The sequence below is a fragment of the Pelobates fuscus genome, chromosome 6, assembly GCF_036172605.1.
Source record: "Pelobates fuscus isolate aPelFus1 chromosome 6, aPelFus1.pri, whole genome shotgun sequence".
Classification (NCBI taxonomy): domain Eukaryota; kingdom Metazoa; phylum Chordata; class Amphibia; order Anura; family Pelobatidae; genus Pelobates; species Pelobates fuscus.
Window position 1 is genome coordinate 305,036,488 of NC_086322.1, and position 6,000 is coordinate 305,042,487.

The 6,000-nt window shown below is 46.5% G+C and overlaps 1 protein-coding gene across 3 annotated transcripts in view; it reads right to left on the bottom strand.

Moving 5' to 3' along the window:
• Positions 1–5,735, bottom strand: part of RIPOR3 (RIPOR family member 3) — a 117,292-nt gene extending 111,557 nt beyond the window's left edge. Inside the window, exon 1 of one of the 3 annotated variants that reach the window (XM_063459681.1) lies at positions 5,681–5,735. The gene's annotated coding sequence lies outside the window, so the exon portion shown is untranslated. Of the gene's footprint in view, positions 1–5,401; positions 5,618–5,680 lie in introns of those variants that run through there. The other 2 variants (XM_063459683.1, XM_063459682.1) reach the window with 2 other exon arrangements.
• Positions 5,736–6,000: the final 265 nt, after the last annotated feature.

A 6,000-nucleotide genomic window follows, 5' to 3' on the forward strand; every position in this document is an offset into this window, starting at 1 on the left:
GCACAATGCTGTGCCTCTCCAACTGCCCTGCGCACAATGCTGTGCCTCTCCAACTGCCCTGCGCACAATGCTGTGCCCCTCCAACTGCCCTGCGCACCATGCTGTGCCCCTCCAACTGCCCTGCGCACCATGCTGTGCCCCTCCAACTGCCCTGCGCACAATGCTCTGCCTCTCCAACTGCCCTGCGCACAATGCTGTGCCTCTCCAACCGTCCTGCGCACAATGCTGTGCCTCTCCAACCGTCCTGCGCACAATGCTGTGCCTCTCCAACCGTCCTGCGCACAATGCTGTGCCTCTCCAACTGCCCTGCGCACAATGCTGTGCCTCCAACTGCCCTGCGCACAATGCTGTGCCCCTCCAACTGCCCTGCGCACAATGCTGTGCTCACTATAGGAAGGTACCCCGGACCCAAAATTCACAGAACGAAGACAGTCTGGATGATCTGAACAATTTACATATAGAAATAATGCTAAGAACTAAAGTTTGCCTTTGGGAAGGACTGACCTTATAGAATGGAGGGGAAAAAAAGAAAAATGTAGGACCGAAAATCTGCCATCACAAACCACAAGATTAGTTTCCAAGAGACAGCAGGACAGCTCTGTAAAAGTTTGGTACTTCCCACCCGTTCCTTCCAAGAAAGCCGATATGTACATATTTATTGACTAATCTGGAGTATATAATAGAATGGAAAGTGAAATCTAGGCCTAATTAGCTGCTATGGAAAAACTCTCCAACTCATACCTCGGCTATTTACTCCTAATTACCGCAATTAATTTTACTAATTAACAACCATTCACTGTTAGCAACTAAACCTCGTTAAGATCAACTGCTTGTGACAAATAAATTCACAATTGATAATCACTAAACAAGAAGGATGCAATGGATACAAGACGGAATTTTATTTCAGCCCCCCCTACACCTCCACCCCCCCCCCCCCCACTCTATTTTAGCTTATTTGTGCGATGTCCTGTTTCCTGAATAAGCACCAAAGTGGTTTTCAATGGGTTAACAGACTGTGTGTAGTACACTGGTGACAATGCATGCGCCATGCTGCCTCTTGTTAGCATCTACGACACATTGTCATGAATTATTATTATTACAAAGATTTGTTAATATATACAGAACCTTAGCAGTGCTGCATTAGGACTATTTAGTTAACCGATTTTTTTTTTTAAGCCTTTCTATTTAATGGGAAACTAAGGAAAATCAAGCAGCACAGCTTAGTATGTTATTACAGCTCGGTGCAGTGGTTAGGGTGCTTGGTTTTACATTAAATCATTTAGAAGGTGGTCGACACAAACTGTAGCACCCAGTCGCATTTTACATTTTTGAGTTGGTGTTTGTCTGAGAGTACTGAGAGTGGGATAGCTCAGAGCTATCAATGTCGTCCTAGTTGGATGAAATGGACATTGATAACGATGAGTTATTGATCCAGCATATCGATGTGGCTAAGGATGGGAGTCTCTGTGGGTCATATTAAAAGGTCCAGGTTTTGCCAAACCAAGAAGATGGCAGCGGCCACAAGGGACAGGTTCCTATAAGTAGAAATCACCTTTCTCTGCCCCCCTGCCGACCTGACCCCCAGCTGCGATGTCACTGTCGGGGGTCTTCCTAAACTCTACAAAACCTCACACGGTGACTGTGCTGCTTTAAGCTGGTTTCTTTAGGAGTCCTCTCTGAATCATGAGTTGCTTACCATCCTGCAGCACCTGAATGCTACATACAGCGGGGCAGCTCTTCTCCTGTACTGCCCAGCAGCATGTAAAAGGGATACGTGTCAAACTGGCATCCCAACTGCAAACTGATTTTATCCTAATTTTCTTTTAAAATCCATTAGACTTAACTCACCCCCACCCCCCAATCCTAAGCACATAAACATACAGACACACTTACACCACACATACAGATACACACAGATATAGATACGCACACACACAGATACAAATGCACCACATATACAGATACACACACCACACATACAGATATACACACAGATATACAAACACACACACACCACATACAGATATATACACACACACACACACACACACCACATTCAGATATATATACACGCACACCACACATACAGATATATACACACACACACACAGATATATACACACGCCACACATACAGATATATACACACGCCACACATACAGATATATACACACGCCACACATACAGATATATACACACACACACACACACACACACAAACAAAAACCACATATAGACACACACAAACATACCATATATACACATACATTTATATCAAACTTATAGATACACAAGGACACTATATATATATATATATATATATATATATATATACACAGTAATATCATTACATAAGATATAAGAGATATAGATAAATAATATCAATATACACACAGTTATGCAATAGCTGTTGGAAAGCAGGGACTCTCCAGATAATAGCCCAGGAAGTACCGGTATCTCATCTTACAGCCCAAGTAAAGCCACTGACAGACACTGTATCATTCAATGTCTCTCTTTCCCTGCACAGCTGAAATAAATGGAGACCCCCCCCCCCCCCCCCAACTCTGCTTAACCCCATCATTGTCAAATAACTCCTCATCGTGTTGTTTTGGTGCCTAAATGGTCCGGCAGGGGTTAATTACCAATATGTCACATCTGAAGGAAAAATGGAAAACATGGAGCCTATTCATAGCTCAGCATGATGGGAGTTATATTCCACATAAACTAGAGTAAGAGCAAAGCCATCACAGTGTCAGCAAAGCATTATCGGAATGAGAGTTTTAAAGCTCTCATGATTGGCTCACCCTCTCTAAAACTGCAACTGCCATAATACTCTGCCAGCAAGTTATGGTATAAATAAATACAACTCAATGCTGGAGTCTGACTTGACTTTAATTAAACCATGGCGGTAACAGTGCCACCTCTAGTCACTGAGTGAGGAACCAAGAACATGCCAGTCACAGTGCCACCTCTAGTCACTGAGTGAGGAACCAAGAACATGCCAGTCACAGTGCCTATTCTAACCTGTCACTGAGTGAGGAAACAAGAACATGCCAGTCACAGTGCCACATCTAACCAGTCACTGAGTGAGGAACCAAGAACATGCCAGTCAGAGTGCCATCTCTAAACAGTCACTGAGTGAGGAACCAAGAACATGCCAGTCACAGTGCCACCTCTAACCAGTCACTGAGTGAGGAACCAAGAACATGCCAGTCACAGTGCCATCTCTAACCAGTCACTGAGTGAGGAACCAAGAACGTGCCAGCCACAGTGCCATCTCTTACCTGTCACTGATTGATGAACCAAGAACATGCCAGTCACAGTGCCACCTCTAACCAGTCACTGAGTGAGGAACCAAGAACATGCCAGTCACAGTGCCACCTCTAACCTGTCACTGAGTGAGGAACCAAGAACATGCCAGTCACAGTGCCACCTCTAACCTGTCACTGAGTGAGGAACCAAGAACATGCCAGTCACAGTGCCACCTCTAACCTGTCACTGAGTGAGGAACCAAGAACGTGCCAGTCACAGTGCCACATCTAACCAGTCACTGAGTGAGAAACCAAGAACATGCCAGTCACAGTGCCACCTCTAACCAGTCACTGAGTGAGGAACCAAGAACATGCCAGTCACAGTGCCACCTCTAAACAGTCACTGAGTGAGGAACCAAGAACATGCCAGTCAAAGTGCCATCTCTAACCAGTCACTGAGTGAGGAACCAAGAACATGCCAGTCACAGTGCCACCTCTAACCAGTCACTGAGTGAGGAACCAAGAACATGCCAGTCACAGTGACACCTCTAACCAGTCACTGAGTGAGGAACCAAGAACATGCCAGTCACAGTGCCACCTCTAACCAGTCACTGAGTGAGGAACCAAGAACATGCCAGTCACAGTGCCACCTCTAAACAGTCACTGAGTGAGGAACCAACATGCCAGTCACAGTGCCACCTCTAACCAGTCACTAAGTAAGGAACCAAGAACATGCCAGTCACAGTGCCACTTCTAAACAGTCACTGAGTGAGGAACCAACATGCCAGTCACAGTGCCATCTCTAACCAGTCACTGAGTGAGGAACCAAGAACATGCCAGTCACAGTGCCACATCTAAACAGTCACTGAGTGAGGAACCAAGAACATGCCAGTCACAGTGCCACTTCTAAACAGTCACTGAGTGAGGAACCAAGAACATGCCAGTCACAGTGCCATCTCTAACCAGTCACTGAGTGAGGAACCAAGCACATGCCAGTCACAGTGTCATCTCTAACCAGTCACTGAGTGAGGAACAAAGAACATGCCAGTCACAGTGCCACCTCTAACCAGTCACTGAGTGAGGAACCAAGAACATGCCAGTCACAGTGCCATCTCTAACCTGTCACTGAGTGAGGAACCAACATGCCAGTCACAGTGCCACCTCTAACCAGTCACTGAGTGAGGAACCAAGAACATGCCAGTCACAGTGCCATCTCTAACCAGTCACTGAGTGAGGAACCAAGCACATGCCAGTCACAGTGTCATCTCTAACCAGTCACTGAGTGAGGAACCAAGCACATGCCAGTCACAGTGCCACTTCTAAACAGTCACTGAGTGAGGAACCCAGGACATGCCAGTCACAGTGCCACCTCTAACCAGTCACTGAGTGAGGAACCAAGAACATGCCAGTCACAGTGCCACCTCTAACCAGTCACTGAGTGAGGAACCAAGAACATGCCAGTCACAGTGCCACCTCTAACCAGTCACTGAGTGAGGAACCAAGAACATGCCAGTCACAGTGCCACCTCTAACCAGTCACTAAGTAAGGAACCAAGAACATGCCAGTCACAGTGCCACCTCTAACCAGTCACTAAGTAAGGAACCAAGAACATGCCAGTCACAGTGCCACCTCTAAACAGTTACTGAGTGAGGAACCAACATGCCAGTCACAGTGCCACCTCTAACCAGTCACTAAGTAAGGAACCAAGAACATGCCAGTCACAGTGCCACCTCTAACCAGTCACTGAGTGAGGAACCAAGAACATGCCAGTCACAGTGCCACCTCTAACCAGTCACTAAGTAAGGAACCAAGAACATGCCAGTCACAGTGCCACCTCTAACCAGTCACTGAGTGAGGAACCTAGGACATGCCAGTCACAGTGCCATCTCTAACCAGTCACTGAGTGAGGAACCAAGCACATGCCAGTCACAGTGCCACCTCTAACCAGTCACTGAGTGAGGAACCAAGGACATGCCAGTCACAGTGCCACCTCTAACCAGTCACTGAGTGAGGAACCAAGGACATGCCAGTCACAGTGCCACCTCTAGACAGGGCATGCCAGTCACAGTGCCACCTCTAGACAGGGCATGCCAGTCACAGTGCCATCTCTAAGCACCCATTGAGTGAGGAAAGCGGGCAGGGGTGACTTACCAGGCAGGGTCCTCTTGCAGGATGTCTATATCTCCCCAGTCCAGCTGGAGCTCTGTTTATAGCTGTGTTCCCCCATGAATGGAAGGAGTAGATATTTCTTATCACCATGCATCCAGCTCAGCACACTTCAATAGCCAAGCAGCAGTGGGAGGGGGTACAGCAAGAAACACACAGGAGAAAGGGGGGTGTCTTTAAACTTCAACAGCTCCACAACTCTCGCTTGTGCTCTGTCAGCCTAGCAGGCTTTCTCCAAACTCCTAAAAATGCTAAAATACTTACCCCCTATCAATCCCCCCTCTCGCTGGCTGAGAGGCTGCAACTAATTGGAAGGACATGCAGAGTCTGTGTTAAAGGAATTGTCTGCTATTAATCTGGGAACATGTGAGCCCTGCTAGGGGGGTGCTAAGGGTTTTAACTTTTTTCTGTTTACAAGAATTTTACACAATACTTTTTACATTCAATCACAAACAGGCTCCTCGCCCCCAAAATGATTACAAACAACCAGAAATAGCCTATTTAGTTACATGAATTTATTCTGCACTAGTGAACCCTTTCATTGCCCAATGGGCTCTGTGTCAGTTTAGTATCAATTAAAAAAT